The sequence below is a fragment of the Podarcis melisellensis genome (assembly GCF_964234715.1).
Source record: "Podarcis melisellensis genome assembly, chromosome: 10".
NCBI lineage: Eukaryota > Metazoa > Chordata > Lepidosauria > Squamata > Lacertidae > Podarcis > Podarcis melisellensis.
Window position 1 is genome coordinate 75,990,682 of NC_138542.1, and position 19,817 is coordinate 76,010,498.

Below are 19,817 nucleotides of genomic sequence, written 5' to 3' on the forward strand. Positions count from 1 at the left end.
TAAGTATGGAGGCCTGGCTGGAAGAAACTTGGACCATATAGGACCAGAGCTTCTCCAAGATTTGGCGCTTAATACTAAGGATTATAAAAAAAAAACCAGCAGAGAGGAATTGAAAGAGAATTAAGAGCCTCGGACGTGAGATCTCCAGGCTGAAAGTAGACCAAGACTGATGGACATTTGTTGAGGATTGAAACCGGGAAAGGGGAAGGGTGGGGTTTGGGAATCCAAAGGGTGTATAATTATAATATGTTCTTTATTTTTTATTTTCGTCATGTTACTAGCATGAAAAATTGGGGAATTCGTGGAAGGGAATTTGGGTCGACTTTAGAAAAAAGCTTTAAGATTGAGAATTGAGAATTGATGCTTATAAGGTAAAATTGGTTTTTTAAAATGAATTAAATATAAAAAGGTTAAAAATTGGGGATAAGAACTTGTTGAATTAACAAATTTGAATTGGAATATAAGAAGGGGAGGTGTGGGGAAGTCAGGGAAATATGTTATAGAAAAATAAGGATTATAAATTGTATGTGTTTTTAATTTTCTTTTTTTGTCCTTTTTTGTCTTATGTTTTTGCTGTTTTGACTTTTTAATGTATTAAAGTGGAAAATTTCAATAAATATATTTAAAACATAAATAAAAATAAACCACTGAGCCTAGGACTTGCTGATCAGAAGGTTGGGGGTTCGAATCCCGCGATGGGGTGAGCTCCCATTGCTCGGTCCATGCTCCTGCCAACCTAGCAGTTCGAAAGCATGTCAAAGTGCAAGTAGATAAACAGGTACCGCTCTGGCGGGAAGGTAAACGGCGTTTCCGTGCGCTGCTCTGGTTCGTCAGAAGCGGCGTAGTCCTGCTGGCCACATGACCCGGAAGCTGTACGCCAGCTCCCTGGGCCAGGAAAGCGAGATGAGTGCCACAACCCCAGAGTCGTCCACAACTGGACCTAATGGTCAGGGGTCCCTTTACCATTATGGGGGGGACCACTGACAGAGGAAGAGGGGTGTGCCATGCCGGGACACGTGCCTACTACGCCCCCGCCTGCTCCCCCCCCGCCAGAGCATTAATAATAATAATAATAATAATAATAATAATAATAATAATAATAATTTGTATCCCGGCATCTGGCTGAGCTTCCCCAGCCATTCTGGGCGGCTTCCATAGATACCAAAAATACACTAAAATATCACACATTAAAAACTTCCCTGAAGAGGGCTGCCTTCAGATGTCTTCTGAATGTCAGGTAGTTATTTATCGCTTTGACATCTGCTGGAAGGGCGTTCCACAGGGTGGGCGCCACTACCGAGAAGGCCCTCTGCCTGGTTCCCTGTAGCTTTGCTTCTCGCAGGGGGGAACTGCCAGAAGGCCCTCGGAACTGGACCTCAGTGTCCAGGCAGAACAATGGGGGTGGAGACGCTCCTTCAGGTATACTGGGCCGAGGCCGTTTAGGGCTTGAAAGGTCAGCACCAACACTTTGAATTGTGCTCTGAAACGTACTTACGGCTTATGGTTTTGGTGCTTGTGGATTTCATGGGATTTAATGTCATGCCATTATAAATCCACGGGGATAAGTGCATTTACACAGACACATTTCCGCAAAATACCAAAACTCCGGCATGTAGCCGCAGGTGATACAATAGGAGCCTTTCTGCAAATGGCCTTTGCAACACAACTCCCTGGGTGGTAACAAAGTAGACACATTTGCCTCTGTGCAACGTAGCCCGTTTCCTCAATGAATCCCCCCATTTCAGGAAAACCTGAGCTGAAATAGTAAGGAGAGCAAAACAGGAGCCCTGTCTGACCCCCGACAGCCCCCAGACTCCCCCAGTCACGTGGCAGGAGATTCTTCCTGAGCCCCCCCCCTCCGTGAGACGGGTATGACATCATGGATGATCCATATGATCCATTGGTGATCCACATGATCCAAGCAGACGTGTCCAAAGAGCACTCTCCCGCTGGCCGGAAAAGGCAGGGAGCAGGAATCCTCAGGGATCCTGTTATGTACTGAGTGAATAGGATCCAAACTGCAGCTGTCTGATTGGTCCTAGAACAATAGGCTCCAAAAGGCAGCAGTCTGATTGGTCCTAGAACAATAGGATTCAGAATGCAGCAGTCTGATTGGTCCTAGAACAATGCAGCAGTATGATTGGTTAGCAGGAACCACCCAATCATGCTCCAGATAGAAGTGAATCCACAACCTGATTGGCTTACAGTAGAATTCCGGAATTAGCCAATCATGTGCAGCCCATTGTGTAAATAATGTATATAAAGCAGATACTTGAGGGGACTTTCATTCATTCCTCCTCACCACTATGAGCTGAATAAAGAGCATGAAATCACTTTGCGACTCTGAGTATATTTCACTGGCGACGAAGGTGGGATCCCGCTGAGCTGACTGCCACACACAGCACCGCAGCACCGCCACCTGCCGCACCGCTGCCTCGCACCGTGGATCCAGGCTTCAGCTCCGGGACACAAGGAACTCAGAATGGCAACCAACAGCAGCTTCTCGCCGTTCAACCCAGCATCTGGAGACTGGGAAGCGTACGCCTCCCGTTTCACCTTCCTCCTCGAAGCCAAAGGGGTCACCGATGAAGAAGACGCCAAGAAGAGGGCAATATTCTTCAGCGTCTGCGGAGAGGAGACGTTTGAAATCGCCCGGGCTCTCCTTGCACCTGAAGACGTCGCTACTGTTCCATACAAAACAATAATGGAACAGCTGAAGGGGCACTTTTCGCCACAGCCCTCAGTGGTGGCTCGTCGAAATGCCTTCTACGCAAAGCGGCAAGCCCCTGGGGAAACCATAACTGGGTTTGTGACCTCTCTCCGCCAAGCTGCCCGCTTCTGCAACTTCTCAGAGCTGGAGAACATGCTCCGTGACCACCTCGTCGGTGGCCTGAAGGATGAGAAGCTGCAACGACGCCTCTACGCTAAGAAGAACCTAACGTTCCAGGTCGCTCTGGAGGAGGCCCTGGCAACGGAAGCTGCCGAGAGGTCGACGCAAGAGGCACGGCCGAGCCAGCCGTCCCAACTGAGGGTCCACCACGAAGAACTCACCGACGACTCAGGATCCAACAGGGAGGAGGTGCACCAAGTACAACAGTGCACTCAAGCAGCCCACATACCACAGCTGCCTCGACGAGAAGGAGGGAACTGCGCAAGCTGTGGAGAAAGTCACGAGAGGAGGACCTGCCGTTTCCGCAACGCAGAGTGCAGGCAGTGCAGAAAATTGGGACACATCGCCCGGGTTTGTCGGGCTCGGCCCACCCGACGCCAGGCATCAGATGACCAATCCAAGAGCCCCAAGTCCCGGGGCCCAACGCACCAAGGCAACTCGACGGAGCTCACGGACTTCCAGGTATACCAGTTGCCCCACCCCAACGTAGAGAAAATTTATGTAGAGGTGCAGATAGAGGGGGCCCCATGCCGCATGGAGCTTGACACGGGTTCAACTCTATCCATAATCTCGGCAAGGACCTTAAGGAAACTGTGCCCTACTGGGGGTCCCAAACTCAGACCGGCCCCATTCACCCTCCGGGACTTCCAGAAACGTAAGGTCCCCACAATGGGGGTGGGGACCTTCAGGGTGCAATACCGAGGGCGGACGCGGCAACTGGACTTGCTTGTGGTCAAGGGCCCTTACATTAGCTTACTGGGATTGGCATGGTTTGGACCACTGGGGCTAGCCATCACCGGGGTGAACCACATGAGCTTACAAGTGGACGTGGATGCCATATGCAAGGAGTTTCCGGGGGTTTTTGATGGGAAATTGGGACAGTATACGGGCCCCCCCATTGCTCTACAGCTTGACCCCGCAGTACGACCGGTCAGGCTCAAGGCCCGCCGGGTCCCGTTCGCCCTGAAACCCCGTATAGACGAGGAATTGGACCGACTCGTGGAGCAAGGAGTGCTGGAGCCAGTGCCTAATGCCCCCTGGGAAACCCCAATCGTCACACCCGTCAAGCCTAATGGTTCAGTCCGCATCTGTGCAGACTACAAATGTACCATAAACAAGGCCCTCACGGCCCATGCATACCCAGTGCCAGTGGTCAGCCATGTCCTTGCCACCCTGGCTGGGTCGAAAATTTTTGGCAAGCTGGACTTGGCCCAAGCATATCAACAGCTGCCAGTAGATGAGGCTACAGCAGAGGCACAGACGATTGTGACGCACAGAGGAGCGTTCAGGTAAAGCGGCTGCAATTCGGTGTCAGTGTGGCACCAGGCATATTCCAGAATCGAATGGACTCTCTCCTTAAAGGGATTCCTGGTGTCACCCCCTTCTTCGATGATGTGTTGATTGCCGGGCCCACACCAGAGGAGTTTGAGGACCGCCCCCGCACCGTTCTGCACCGTTTCCAGACAGCGGGTCTCAAGGTGAAGCGGGAAAAATGTCTACTAGGAGTGCCTCAAGTGGACTTTCTGGGATTTATGGTGGATGCAGAAGGGGTCCACCCGACTGGGGACAAGGTACGGGCCATTTGTGATGCCCCAGCGCCCAAGAGCAAGACTGAACTTCAGGCCTTCTTGGGACTATTGAACTTTTACCATTCCTTCCTTCCCCACAAGGCGGCGGTAGCGGAGCCCCTACACAGACTCCTGGACAAGCGGGCCCCTTGGGTGTGGGGCCAGCGCCAGGAGGCCGCATTCCAGGCAGTCAAGGACTTGCTTGTCTCAAACTCGGTCTTGGCACACTTCGATGAGAGGCTGCCGGTGGTGCTAGCATGCGACGCCTCACCCTATGGCATCGGCGCTGTCCTGGGACACCAACTCCCGGATGGAAGAGAGGTACCAGTAGCATACTTTTCCCAGACACTCAACGAAACTGAGCGGAACTACTCGCAAATTGACAAGGAGGGTCTGGCAATCGTGAAGGGAGTAAAAAAATTCCATGATTTCTTGTACGGGCGGCCCTTCACTGTGGTGACTGACCACAAGCCATTGCTTGGCTTGTTTGCCCCCGAAAAGCAGACCCCCCAAGTGCTGTCTCCTCGCGTCCTCAGGTGGTCAATTTTCCTTGCCAGCTACCAGTATGCACTGATTCACCGCCCTGGAAAGGCGATGGGCCATGCAGACGCCCTCAGCAGGCTACCACTACCGGAAACAGGCCCCGACCCAGCACCTGCACAAGACGTTATGAGCCTGGAGCTGCTTCCCGACCGCCCCATTCAGGCACAAGAAGTTGCACACCATTCCAAGAAAGATAGGGTCATCTCCCGGGTCCTGGACTGGGTCTGGAGGGGATGGCCCAGCAGCAGCCCTGGGCCAGAATTCGCCGGCTACACAACCCGCAAACATGAACTGTCAGCCCACAAGGGGTGCCTGTTATGGGGAAGCAGGGTCGTTGTTCCCCTGCCCCTCCGCAAAAGGGTCCTCACAGCCCTACACGAGACACACCCAGGGGCAGTAAGAATGAAGGCCCTTGCCAGGAGTTATGTGTGGTGGCCGGGGATCGACGGATAGAGGCCTGGGTCAAACACTGCCAGGCCTGCCAAGAATCCCGCCCAGATCCCCCAAGGGCCCCAGTCCAGTCCTGGGAGTCCGCCCGAGCACCATGGTCACGCCTGCATGTGGACTTCGCTGGCCCCTTTCAGGGGAAAACATTCTTCATAGTGGTGGACTCCTACACCAAATGGCTGGAAGTCGCACTGGTACCGTCCACTTCTACGTCCGCAGCCATCCGGGTACTACGCAGGCTGTTTGCAACCCACGGGCTCCCTGACACTCTCGTCTCAGACAACGGGACTGCATTTACGTCAGGAGAATTCCAAACCTTCACAGCGCAGAACGCCATCCGCCACATCCGTTCGGCACCATTCCACCCAGCCACCAATGGCCAAGCAGAACGCATGGTGCGGACCACCAAGGACACCCTTCGCCGCATGACGCAAGGGGATTGGGAGTACCGCCTTGCCACATTCCTTCTAGCACAGCACAGCACCCCCAGCTCAATGACTGGCCGGAGCCCCGCTGAACTACTAATGGGTCGGCGCCTTGCAATCAGATTGGACCGCCTTCACCCCGATAGAGCTCAGGATGAGGTAGTGGTGGGGGAAGGCAGGAACCCCCGGACCTTCGAGGCCCAGGACCCAGTGTACGCAAAGAATTTTGGGGCAGGCCCTGCATGGGTACCCGCCACAGTCACCAGGGTCACTGGCCCCGTGTCGTACGAGGTGCTAACAGATGGGGGGCAATGCTGGCGCCGCCACTGCGACCAGATACGGCGACGATTCCCGGGAGAAAACCAGGAGGAGGAGGACAGGTCAGAGGAGTCCCAAGGGAACAGTGGGGCAGTGAGGCCCATAGAGCAGCAGGGGCAAGCAGGAGAGGCAGAATCAGTAAATACAGAGAGGACCCGTGAGGCCGAAAGGACACCGGAACCAGAACCACGACTGAGTGAACCAGTTGCGCCAGACCAAACATCCCCATCCTTGGAACACGAGCCAGAACCTGAACCCCGGACCAGGGAACACCCCAGGCCGCAACGCACACGTAGGCCGCCGGCATACCTTGAGGACTATGAATGCAACCTCCCGGGCAGGACTGGAACTTAGAGGGGAGGGGTGTTATGTACTGAGTGAATAGGATCCAAACTGTAGCAGTCTGATTGGTCCTAGAACAATAGGCTCCAAAAGGCAGCAGTCTGATTGGTCCTAGAACAATAGGATTCAGAATGCAGCAGTCTGATTGGTCCTAGAACAATGCAGCAGTATGATTGGTTAGCAGGAACCACCCAATCATGCTCCAGATAGAAGTGAATCCACAACCTGATTGGCTTACAGTAGAATTCCGGAATTAGCCAATCATGTGCAGCCCATTGTGTAAATAATGTATATAAAGCAGATACTTGAGGGGACTTTCATTCATTCCTCCTCACCACTATGAGCTGAATAAAGAGCATGAAATCACTTTGCGACTCTGAGTATATTTCAGATCCCGACGGACAGACAGGCTTGTCATGTTGCTAAAACCCGAACTCGGACTCTGAGCTGATTTCCATGCAGAACTCATTTTGTGACGCAGCCAGGGATGTTTTTGGGGTGCTCTCTCTGTGACGGGGGGCTACTATCTGAGGGTGTCCAAATTGCAATGCGCTTTACTTCTGGGCTGCTTCACTCCTCGCATGGGGGGGGGGGCTCTGCCTGCAAACAGATCAACAGCTGCCTTGCTTTCTTCTGGGCCTGTCTGACCCCCATCAGACTCCCCCAGTCACGTGGCAGGAGATTCTTCCTGAGCCCCCCCCTCCGTGAGATGGGTATGACATCATGGATGATCCATATAATCCATTGGTGATCCCCATGATCCAAGCAGACTGGTCCAATGAGCAGATCTCTAGGCCTGAATGAAAGGGGTCTGCGATGCTGGATTCTGGAGTCCAGAAATCCGCCCTTTCCAGGGATCTCTCCGGCTGGCCCGGAAAAGGCAGCGAGCAGGAATCCTCAGGGATCCCGATGGACAGACAGACTTGTCATGTTGCTAAAACATGAACTCGGAGTCTGATCTGATTTCCACGCAGAACTCATTTTGTGGCGCAGCCAGGGATGTTTTTGGGGTGCTCTCTCTGTGACGGGGGGCGATTATTTGAGGGTGCACAAATTGCATCGCGCTTTACATCTGGGCTGCTTCACTCCTGGCATGGGGGGGGGGGCTCTGCCTGCAAACAGATCAACAGCTGCCTTGCTTTCTTCCGGGCCGCATTGTGTTACCTCTGAGGGAGACACAAGGGAGGAATTGTGTCGGGTCTCTCTCTCTCTCTCTCTCTCTCTCTCCCTCCCTCCCTCCCTCCCCCCCCCCTCTCTCTCTCTCTCTCTCTCTCTCTCCCTCCCTCCCTCCCTCCCTCCCTCCCCCCCTCTCTCTGTGTGTGTGCAGAAGCCCAAGCCCCATTTCCCCCGTAACACAGGAGTCACAGAGCCCGACCCGCTGCTCAATGTGCACCAATACCAAAAAGATGGAATGGATCTAAGATCATGGCGTGTGGGGCGGGAAAAAAAAGGATTTTCAATGTAAACATTGTAGGGGGGACCCCACTTTGCAGCTGGATTGCCGGGGTCAGCCCCTCCCCCGCTCTCCTGATCCCCTGAACGAAGAAGGGAGGGGGAAAACCTTCGTCTCCTCCCCCCCTCAATTCCTCCCCTCCCGGTACCTCCTCCTCTCACCCCGCCCCCACCACCCTCACCCCCCCCCGTATGTCGCACCTCTTCCTTCTGCTCCTCCTCCAATCCGGCTTCTGTTTCCGGAATGAGCGGAGAGAGCCCCCCTCCCACCCTGCCTGCTTCTCCCGGACGTGGCGCTTCTGCGTCGCAGCTCAGGGAGGGGGGGCGCTTTCGGAAAAGGGAGGAGGGGCGGCAGGGGGGGACCCCCGCCCCCCGTGGATGTTGCAGGAAAGGAAAGGAGGATCGGGAGCGAGGAGAAAGAGGTAAAGGGGTCGCGGGGGGCGGAGAGGCAGGGGGTAAGGACCCAGAGACCCCCGCCAGCTCCGCCAAGCGCCTTCCGGGGGGCCTGGATCCCGGCACGCCTGCTGCGAAGGGGGCTTTCCTTGGACCGTTAGGAAGCCCACCCAGGGGATCCCAGTGAAGCGCCCTCGCCCCATTCCCCCCGCTCAGGCATCCCTGGGGCGCAGTGGGTTCCCCGCGGAGAGAGGTGGGCCATGAAAGGGTTAAGGGACGTGAGGGACGCCTGGATAGAGACCCCCTGTCCCTCCCCTGCTCGTCTTGGGGTGGCCCCTCCGGACGGAGAGGTGGGGGCGCAGGGCGAGGGGGGAGCCGCGCCAAGGGGGGCCTCTGGGACACAGGGAGGGAGTCGAGGCAGTGGGGAGGGGGAGCACCCCTGGGGCAGCGAAGCGCAGCAATGGGGTGGGGTGGGGGGAGAAAGCTAGGTAGACCAGTCTTTGGGGACACGTCTCCATCTTGGCGCCCGCGGGGATTGTCTGGAGGGGCCTTGGCTTCTCCCTCCCACCCAGCAATCGACACCCCCTTCAAGGCGACCAGAGAGGGATCCCTGGAAAGTGGGGGTTCTGTCCCCCCACCCCTTCCTTCCTGCAACCTCCATCCTCTTCCCACCCCATAATCCCCTGCCCTGTCCATTCCTTGGTCCCCCGGAGAGGAGAGGAAATCCCGAGAGGAAGAGGGGAGGGGGGAGGCCTTCTCAGAAGCGGCTCTTGGTTTCCACAATCCCACCCAGGAAGCAGCCAGAAACCTTTTCCTCTCTCTCAGGCTTCCATCTTTATTGTCTTTTCCACTGAGGATGAGGATAATGTACACCTGTCATCAGAAACAGGGGTGCAGAGTCCATGGAATGGCTCTCAGGGCTGATACAGAAGTTGCACCTCAAAAGCATTTCTGTTCCCCCTATTCTTTGAAGGCAATATCAGAGTGACTGACAAGCTGAGATACAACCCATCAGCATCCGATGACAGCGACTGCATGAATCTTCCCAGTCAAAGGAGCCATTTTCAGGATAGACAGTGCCTGGGGCTGGAGGCTCTACCCACCGGGTGTGCCTGTGCAGGCCAAGGACTGCCAGTATTAGCACAGGTGAGGTGTGTAACCCCCCCCCCCAAATTGACAGACTGTGTGTGAATGAGAGTTTGTGGGTGGGTAACCCTGTGATTTTTTAAAAAATAATTTTTTTTATTGATTTTCCAGTTTTAACAACAAAACAACACCAAACAATACACACAACAACAAACACAAACAAATACATACATTTTAACTTTCTTAACCTCATTTTCATAAGCCTCTTTTCTCGGACTTCCCCATACCTTTCCCTTTTTGCATCCTAGTTTTAGAATTTTTCAGCAACCCTTTTAACCGATTAAAATTTAACTTATTCTCCTTTCAATTTCACTTTAAACCAAAAAATAAATATAGCTGTAATTATACATCTTCCTTTCCCTTAACACTTTAACACTCCTCAATTTTATAGCAGTTTTTAAGATATGCTTTAAATTTCTTCCAATCTTCCTCCACAGTCTCTTTCTCTTGGTCGCGGATTCTGCCGGTCATTTCTGCCAGTCCCATAAAGTCGATCACTTTCGCTTGCCACTCTTCCAGGGTGGGTAACTCTTGTATCTTCCAATACTTTGCTAGAAGGATCCTTGCTGCTGTTGTGGCGTACATAAAAAAAATCTTATCCTTCCTTGACACCAGTTGGCCCACCATACCCAGGAGAAATGCCTCTGGTTTCTTATGAAAAGTACATTTAAGTACCTTCTTAATTTCATTATAGATCATTTCCCAGAAGGCTTTAATCTTTGGGCAGGTCCACCAAAGGTGAAAGAAGGTACCTTCAGTCTCATTACATTTCCAGCATTTGTTATTGGGCAGATGGTAAATCTTCGCAAGCTTGACTGGGGTCATGTACCACCTATAGATCATTTTCATAATGTTTTCTCTTAAGGCATTACATGCCGTAAATTTAATACCGGTGGTCCATAACTGTTCCCAGTCTGCAAACATAATTTCATGACCAATGTCCTGTGCCCATTTAATCATGACTGATTTAACTGTCTCATCTATTGTATTCCACTTCAACAGCAAGTTATACATCCTTGATAGATTCTCAGTATTGGGTTCTAACAATTCAGTTTCTAATTTCGATTTTTCCACCTGGAATCCAATTTTCCTGTCTTGTTTAAAGGCCTCCATTATTTGAAAATAATGGAGCCAATCTCGTACCTTGGACTTTATTTTCTCAAAACTCTGTAATTTAAATTCGCCACTTTCAAATTCTAAGATCTCAGAGTACTTTGGCCAATTAGTTCTCATATTAAGTTTTTTCACCTCTTTAGCCTCCATTGGTGATAGCCACCTGGGAGTTTGATTTTCCAACAAATCCTTGTACCGAGTCCAAACATTGTATAGTGCTTTCCTAACAATATGGTTTTTGAAACCCTTGTGCGCTTTAACCTTGTCATACTAGATATATGCATGCCAACCAAACATATTGTTGAAACCTTCCAAATCCAGAATGTCTGCATTTTCAAGTAGTAGCCAGTCTTTCAACCAGCAGAAAGCTGCCGATTCATAATACAGTCTTAAGTCCGGCAGGGCAAACCCCCCTCTTTCTTTTGAATCCATAAGTATCTTAAAGTTTATTCTGGGCTTTTTGCCCTGCCAGACAAATTTAGATATATCTTTCTGCCACTTCTTGAAACAATTAAATTTGTCCACAATTTGTAATGTCTGAAACAAGAATAACATCCTAGGCAATACATTCATTTTAATCACTGCAATTTGGCCTAACAAGGAAAGCTTCAAGTTCGACCATATTTCTAAATCTTTCTTTATCTCTGTCCAGCACTTATCATAGTTGTCTTTAAATAAGTTCACATTTTTAGATGTCATATTAATTCCCAGATATTTCACTCTTTTTGCCATGATTAAACCAGTCTCCTCCTGGAATCTCTCTCTTTCCACATTTGTTAATTTTTTCCCCAAAACCTTAGTTTTTTGTTTATTCAGTTTAAATCCTGCAACTTGACCAAAGGCTCGGATTAATTCTAAAGCTCTATTTGTACTAGTGTCTGGCTCTTGTAGGGTCAAAACTAGGTCATCTGCAAAAGCCTTCAATTTGTACTCTCTGGCTCCGACCTGAACCCCTTTCACCAGCTGGTCCCCCCTTATCATATTCAACAGAACCTCCAGGACTAATATAAAAAGTAACGGGGAAATTGGGCACCCCTGCCGTGTCCCTTTTTCTATAGAAAGTTCGTCTGTAACCACATTATTTACAATTAGTTTTGCCTTTTGTTCCGAATATATTGCACCTATACCATTTTCAAACCTTTGGCCTACCCCCATCCCATGGAGATTCTTCTTCATGAAATTCCAAGAAATATTGTCATAGGCTTTCTCCGTGGCCACAAAGATCAAAACTGCCTTTGTATTACTATTAACTGTCAACATTTCTATAACGTCAATTATGTTCCTTACGTTATCTGATAGATGTCTACCCGGGAGAAAGCCTGCTTGGTCCTTATGAATCTCCTCCACCAACACCTTCTTCAATCTTTTTGCCAAAATGTCTGCAAATATTTTGTAATCCACATTAAGTAATGATATGGGGTGATAGTTCTTGATCTGTTTTTTATCAGCTTCAGTCTTTGGTATAAGTGTGATGAAAGCTTCTTTCCACGATTCAGGTGCCTTTCTCCCCTCTAATATTTCATTACAAACCTCCTTAAGCGGCTGTATTAACCATTCTTTTAATGCTTTGTAATATCTGGAGGTTAGTCCATCTGGTCCTGGAGATTTCCCTAATTGCATATTTTGAATGGCACCCTCTATCTCTTGCTCAGTTATTTTCTCATTTAAAAACAAGATGCTTTGTTGCGAAATTTTTTGTAATCCATATTTCTTAAGGAAATCTTCCATTTCTCCTTCATTTTCCGGCCCTTGTGCATACAGTTTTCTGAAATAACTCTGAAAGCAGTTGCTGATCTCATTTGGCTTAGATATGTTCTTTCCATCCACCTCCAAGTTTGTGACTGTATTCAGTTTCTGTCTCTTCTTCAATTGCCATGATAAAAGTTTCCCACATTTATCCGCCGATTCAAATGTCCTTTGTCTCATTTGTTTTATTTTCCATTCTATCTCCTGGTTCGTCAATTCCATATACTGCATCTGATAAAATTTGATTTCTCTTAAGATCTCATGAGACTTTCGTTTTGACCTCAGTTTCTTTTCGCCTTCTTTTATTTTTTCCAAAATCCTGTCTTTCTTCTCATTTTGTTTCCTCCTTTTTAAGGAGTTCTGCTGTATTAGGAAACCTCGCATCACGGCCTTGCTTGCGTCCCAGATCACTCTTTTCTCCACTTCTGTCCTCAGATTTATCTCAAAATAGTCTCTCAAAGTTTTTTGGGCCTTTTTGTGAACTTCTGGATCTCTGAATAGGGTGTCATTCATTCTCCATCTGAAAGAGCCAGCCGTTGTTACCTTCATCTCCATCTTTACCGCATTATGGTCGGAGCATGTCTTTGGGCAGATTTCCACTTTTTTTACCTTTGGAGCCATTCCACTAGTAATCCATATTTGATCTATTCTTGTCCATGTCATCTGTGACTCTGAAAAGAATGTCCCCTCTCTCTCAAGAGGGTTTCTTGTTCTCCAGATATCAATCAAGTCCATATTTTCAGTCATTTCAAAGAAGGTCTTAGGTAGTCTCCCATCCTTAGAAATCACCTGTCTTTGTGCTTTATCCATATTTGTGGAGACGACGCCATTCATATCTCCTAAAAGGATCATCTTATAATCCAAATAGTCCATCAATGTCTCATGCAATTTCTTGAAAAATTCTGCCTTCCCTTCATTTGGTGCATATATACCAACTATCAAAAACTTTTCTCCTTGGATTTGTGTTTCAATTGCCAAAATTCTTCCATGTTCATCTTTAAAGATCAGTTTTGGATCCAGTTTCTCTTTGGCGTAGATCACCACGCCTCTTTTCTTAACTTTATCTGATGAAATAAATTATTGTCCTAATCTTTTATTTATAAGTAGTCTTCTATGTGCCCTTGTCACGTGGGTTTCTTGTAGACAAATCACATCCAATTGTTCTCTTTTCAAGATATGAAAAACTTCACGCCTTTTTCTGGGAAGGTTCAGTCCATGACAATTCCAGGTTAGGAGTCGCAGAGACATTGTTGGTTAATTTCCTCCAGCCGCACCCTGCGGCTGTTCTTCCGTTGGTGACTTAAGCCCAAATGTCAAGTTTCCCAGGTCTGTGTCAGATGTCGAGTCCAGCACTCCTTTCACCAGGTCCTCCTCGTTTCTGTCCAGGAATTGTTCTTTATCTTGTACTGTTCTTATCTTGACTTTCTTCCCTTTGAAATTGAAGGACAGGCCTTGTGGATATTCCCACCTGAAAGGTATGTTGTTCTTCTTCAGCAGGTCAACCAGGTTCTTGAAATAAGTTCTTACCTCTAAAATGTATTTTGGGATGTCCCTGTAAATTTGCACAGTAGCGTTTTCGATCTGCAGAGTTTTCTGATAATGCAAGTTTAGTATTTTGTCTCTTTCCTCTTTAGATCTCAAAGTTATCAGGCAATCCCTTGGGATCTTCCTACCTTGCCTTCTGCCCAATCTGAAGGCAGTTGTTATCTCAAATTCTTCTTCCTCTAGGTTCACCTGCCAAAATTCCGAAAGTTCTTTTGTGAGAAAGTCCACTAGACTGTCCCCTTCACTCTCTGGAACAAGTCTAAGTCTTAAATTTTTCTCCTTACGCTGCATTTCCCATAGGGACAAGGTCGCCTCATGCTGATCAAGCTTCTTACAAACCGGTACTAGGTTTCCCTGTGTTGATTCCGCAGTAGATTTAGCTTCTTCTGCAATTTTTCTGATTGTAGCGTTTTCTTGCACCAATTTATTTATAGTCTCTGTATTAGATGTGATGCTTTTGGTGTTTAAGTCTAATTTTGCTGTAAGTTCTGACAATTGTTTAGTATTTTCCGTACTCTGCTTAGTCAGGTTTTCTAAAGATTCATTTATTTTGAGCAATGCCTGTGTCACTGAATCCATGAATGCAGTTGTTACTTTATCCTGTCCAGCTGCGCCTGTAGGCAGTAGTCCTGATAGAGAGCCCCTTTTCTTTTGTGCAGCTTTAGCTTTAGATCTTGTTGCTATCTCTTCTACAGGGCCGCTCATGTCCCAAGGTCGTTCCCACAGGAACAGGTTTTCAATGGAAAAATCCAGTGACTTTGTTTTGAACAGTCTCTGTTGCAACTGTTACCTTCAGCCCTCTAGAGGGAGCATCAATGTATCCAATGAGCAAAGGAAACAAAGAGTCCAAAAGCCCTCAGAGGAAAAGAGTTTCTAAAAGAGTCTATCAATCTTTTAGTTGCAACAATGTTATTTCTGCAGAATCTCAAGAGTTATATCCAATAAAGTCCCCACTTTACAGCAAGTCTTGTCTGACAGTTCCCTGTCAAAGTGCTGCACCCAGGCAGTCCGTTCCCAGAGTCGGAGACTGCAGGAAATTGTCCTTTAATTTCCCCTCATGCAGGTTGCCTTTTCTTCTTCTCCCCCCCCCCTGTTCCTGCTTACAAAGGGGGGAGTTTAACTTCAGTGTTAGGGTTAGCCCACTCACAAAGTTCACAATAGCTTTTCAATTGCAGCTTCCTAGTTCCGTTGCTTTAATAGTCATGCAATCCGGGGGAGGCAGACTTCCTTTATTTACCGTCCCCGATTTCAGCCAAATTTAAAGGTATTCATTTGTAATCCCAGTAAGGTTTCCAATCCTACTTACGGGTGCTCAATTTCAGTCCAAATTTTCAGGAAGGAATCGGCGCTCTCCGCTTGTGGCGATGCGGCTTCACTCCACGGGCTGGGTAGCGACTCTCAGCACCGTGCGATCCCCCGATGCTCCTCCGGAGCCTTTAAAAAGGCTCTTTTGCAGTAAGGGGGGGGCGCAAATGGTCCCACCGAGTCTCCTTGTTCACAGGCTTCCGTGCCTGTGATTTTAGGGGTCCCCGCTTCGCCGTAGCGGTCAGACCCGAACTCGTGGAGCAGCCCTCTCTCCGGAGATCAGAGAGAGAGCCGCCATTAAGCGCTGGCGCCAACCAGAAGTCTTCTAACCCTGTGATTTTCTCCACCCATAACATTTCGAGAGCTGATATTGCAGTACGAATTCCAAAATAACTCCCCCCAAAAATCACAGGATAATAAGAATGAATGTCGTATTTATATCCTGCCCATCTGGTTGGGTTTCCGCAGCCCCTCTGGGCAGGTTACAGCACATATAAAAAACAGTAAAACATCAAACATTAAAATCCTCCCAATACAGGGCTGCCTTCAGCTGTCTTCCAAATGTCAGGTAGCTGCCCATTTCCTTGCCCTCTGCCTGCTTCCCTGTAACTTCGCTTCTCGCAGGGAAGGAACCAGCAGAAGACCCTCGGAAGAGGACCTCAGTGTCCAGACTGAGCCATGGGGGTGGAGACGCTCCTTCAGGTCTACAGGGCCGAGGCTGTTGAGGGCTTCATCTCGCAGATCTTGCTCCTCCATAATGACCTCCAGAGCAAGTCTGACATATAATTAGCAGAGTAGGAAAAAACGCTAAGAGGCAGCAAACATTTTATTCAGCAAATAAATTTATTACTGAATGCAAAGAAGCATAACAGGATCCTAAACATAGCAAAGACCTAACTTAAATAAAAACTTCACTTGGCGTACAAAAACAGCACTCAAGTAAATAAAAAGAATTGCCCAGTAGCTCCTTAAAGGTAAAGGTAAAGGTACCCCTGCCCGTACGGGCCAGTCTTGACAGACTCTGGGGTTGTGCGCCCATCTCACTTAAGAGGCCAGGGGCCAGCGCTGTCCAGAGACACTTCCGGGTCACGTGGCTCCTTAGAGACCAACTAAGATTGTCCTGGGTATAACCTTTGGTGTGCATGCAAACGTCTTCAGATACACTGAAACAGAAGTCACTAGACAGACCCTTATATATAGTGGGAGGGTGGGGTGGGGGTTTTCTCAGAAGGGTAGTAGGAGATGGGTATGGTAAAGCTGTTGACAACTGTTAATGACTGCAATTAGTCCTACAGGAAAAAGCATGGGATAGTATGCAGATGTCCAAAACTAGCTTTGGTATGTGTAATGAGACAAGAATCCAATATCTCTATTCAGACCAGGCCTCTCCATCGTTTTCAGTTTAGTAATAAGTTGTAATTCAGCAACTTCTCTTTCAAGTCTATTTCTGAAATTCTTTTTTCATTAATTTTGACTGCGTCAGATCAACACGGCTACCTGCCTGAATCTAGCACTCAAGTAAGACGCACACAAGCAGAGTAGAGAGATAGCAGAATAGGAAGTGGGTCCAGGTGCCTTTCAATACTGTATTGATAAACAATTCAGTGTCAGAGTAACACTGGGACGGGATAACAAGCCAGTTTAAACCAGCTTCATCTGGTTCCCAAAATCAAGGCAGGGTCAGCATAATCTCATTACAACTGATCCCACCACCTGCTCTCAGCAGAAAGGAAACTGCCTTATCAGCTAAAATGTTCCAGCTAGAGAAAACACCAGCTTTGAATCACACAGAGTAAAACCAACAGAACCTTCTTGAAGCAATGGACCAGGAATGATTGATCTCTCTACAATAGATCAAGACTATTCTATGCCTGAAAAATGCAACTATGGCACTTTAAAGGTCAGCACCAACAGTGTGAATTGTGCTTGGAAATGCGCTGGGAGCCAGGGAAGATCCTTTAGGACCAGTGATATGTGGTTTCCGTGGCTGCTCCCAGTTACTAGTCCAGCTGCCGCATTCTGGATTAGTTGCAGTTTCTGAGTCACCTTCAAAAGTAGCCCCATGTACAACACATGGCAGTAGTCCATAACCAGAGCATGCGCCACTCTGGTGAGACAGTCCGAGGGCAGGGAGGGTCTCATCTGGTGTACCAGATGGAGCTGGCAGACAGAACTGACCTGGACACAGAACTGACCTGAGCCTTCATGGACAGCTGTGAGTCCAAAATGACCGCCAGGCTGTGCACCAGGTCCATTAGGGCCACAGTTAACCCATTCAGGACCAGGGAATCCTCCACATCTGACTGTCCAGGGACAGTACTTCTGTCTTGTCAGGATTCAACCTCAATCTGTTAGCCGCCACCCATCCTGAAATCACCTCCAGGCACCAACACAGGGCATTCACCGCCTTCACTGGTTCCAATTTAAAAGAGAGAAAGAGCTGGGCATCATTCACATACTGGTGAACACCCAGCCCAAACCCCCTGATGATCTCTCCCAGCAGCTTCATACAGATAGTAAAAAGCATAGGGGAGAGGATGGAGCCCTGGGGCAGCCCACAAGTAAGCATCCAGGGACACCACTTTCTGGACACAGCCCAGGAGGAAGGAAGGAGGGGAACCACTGCATAGCAGGGCCCACAGCTCCCCTAGAGGGTCCAGAAGGACACCATGGCCAAAGGACTCCAAAGCCACTGAGAGATCCAGCAGAACCAGGAAACAGCTTTCCTCTCAATATCTATCCCATTGGAGATAATCAGTCAGGGCAGTTTAAGTCCCATGATGAGGCCGGAATCCCCATTGGAAGGATCAGGGTGGCAGGAGCTTTCCTGGTCCTGCAGCCCCAAAACTTCGAAAAACAAGTATTTTGAATACTTTTACAGTGCCGTATGATGTAAATATGGGATGCGGGTGGCGCTGTGGGTTAAACCACAGAGCCTAGGACTTGCCAATCAGAAGGTCAGCGGTTCGAATCCCCACGACGGGGTGAGATCCCGTTGCTCGGTCCCTGCTCCTGCCAACCTAGCAGTTTGAAAGCACGTCAAAGTTCAAGTAGATAAATAGGTACCGCTCCGGTGGGAAGGTAAACGGCATTTACGTGCACTGCTCTGGTTCGCCAGAAGCGGCTTACTCATGCTGGCCACATGACCCGGAAGCTGTACGCCGGCTCCCTCGGCCAATAAAGCGAGATGAGCGTCGCAACCCCAGAGTCGGTCACGATTGGACCTAATCGTCAGGGGTCCCTTTACCTTTACATTTATGATGTAAATTTTGTTTCTGTTTTCCTTGTTCCACATCGGAGAGACTTTGATACACTGCTCTGAGCTCATCTCTCTGCCTGAAATTGCTGTGTTAGCAGCACTCCCTGGGCAGTGTGTTTTGGGGTCCTGGGCTGCCTAGACAAGAAGACCCCCTTCTCAGTCTGGCTGATATGGTCCCAAGGAAAGCAGAGCAGTAGGTTTGGCACCAGCTTGGCTGCAGGTGTTGAATGAAGAAGGTGTGCAGGACACCATCCAACCATCTTAGCGACTCCACTCTGGAGTCTTTTCTTCTCCTGAACATAACTCATGAGGCCACGAATGTTTAGGACCAGAGTTTTCCTTCTTGATGGGCTCCCATCCCCGGTAGATGGCCGGTTGAATCCATTCCTTGGATTGTGGCCCCTGTTGCATCCTGACAGCTTCTGGAAGCCTCAGGTGAGAGCATAGTGCAGGGTGGGGACCACCAAAGGTACTACTGCTCCCATAACACCCCATGACATCAGATAATTACGATATTTGAGACAGAAGAGGAATAAATTCATGTCTCTAGAAATAACACAACTTCAGGGCATCAATAAATGAACACTACATATTCAAGGTTGAAGTTTTCACTAGTACAGTTATCCCTTTGCCTTTAATATGCAGCTTTTTCAGTGTCACATTACGATAGTCAGAAGACGGGCCTGAGATCAGGCAGCACATCATCATTATAAGGAACAATGGGGGGTAGTGTTTCCCATTTGCCAGCTGCTTTCCTTCTGCTTCTCCTGCTCTCTCCATGCAATGCAAGGCATGTAGACAGAGGTCCATCTCCAAGAACAGGAGCTTCCCTGAGCACCCATTCAGCTGACCCCAAGCACCAAGCCTTGTCACTAGTTCTCTGACTGACCCAGACCACAGTCCCTGGAGAAGATGTAGACCTGGGCCTCACATGATGGTCCACGTGGACCTCCTGAGGCCAATCAGACTGTGCAGGTGATTCATGAAGATCTAGAGGTGGATGGCGGATTATGATGCAGAGGATGGGGAATGTCCAAAGGAACGATGGAGCGGAGAAAGAGAGGGCCTGTTCACGAACAGAGAGCAGCTGCCTTTCCTGTGAGGAAACAATTGATTTGAAAAGGCTGTATTCCTAAATCAGAAACTGAAAAGACGCAACTCAAGAACTACCGCCCCATCTCACTCCTAAATGTGGATTACAAAATTTTTGCAGATATTTTGGCAAGTAGGTTTAAAAAAGTGCTAAATGAAGTGATCCATAAGGACCAGGCTGGCTTTCTCCCTGGTAGGCATTTGTTTGATAACACAAGAAACATTATTGATAT

General features: G+C 48.8%; 2 protein-coding genes and 1 long non-coding RNA gene across 9 annotated transcripts in view; 1 reads left to right on the forward strand and 2 right to left on the reverse strand.

Moving 5' to 3' along the window:
* Positions 1-19,817, reverse strand: part of LOC309378858 — a 230,243-nt gene that overhangs the window by 204,852 nt on the left and 5,574 nt on the right. The gene's annotated exons all lie outside the window — the stretch shown is intronic.
* LOC309378660 (uncharacterized protein) overlaps positions 1-19,817 on the forward strand; it is a 116,863-nt gene that overhangs the window by 91,194 nt on the left and 5,852 nt on the right. The window contains exon 1 of one of the 6 annotated variants that reach the window (XM_081927160.1): positions 8,311-8,407. The exons of 4 other annotated variants lie outside the window; for them this stretch is intronic. The gene's annotated coding sequence lies outside the window, so the exon portion shown is untranslated. Of the gene's footprint in view, positions 1-8,310; positions 8,408-18,575; positions 18,928-19,817 lie in introns of those variants that run through there. One more of the 6 variants, XM_081927158.1, reaches the window with a different exon arrangement.
* The window catches only part of LOC309378575 (uncharacterized protein), a 127,133-nt gene that overhangs the window by 70,886 nt on the left and 36,430 nt on the right, over positions 1-19,817 (reverse strand). Inside the window, exon 1 of one of the 2 annotated variants that reach the window (XM_081926885.1) lies at positions 8,187-8,230. The exons of the other annotated variant lie outside the window; for it this stretch is intronic. The gene's annotated coding sequence lies outside the window, so the exon portion shown is untranslated. Of the gene's footprint in view, positions 1-8,186; positions 8,231-19,817 lie in introns of those variants that run through there. 2 annotated transcript variants of the gene reach the window in all.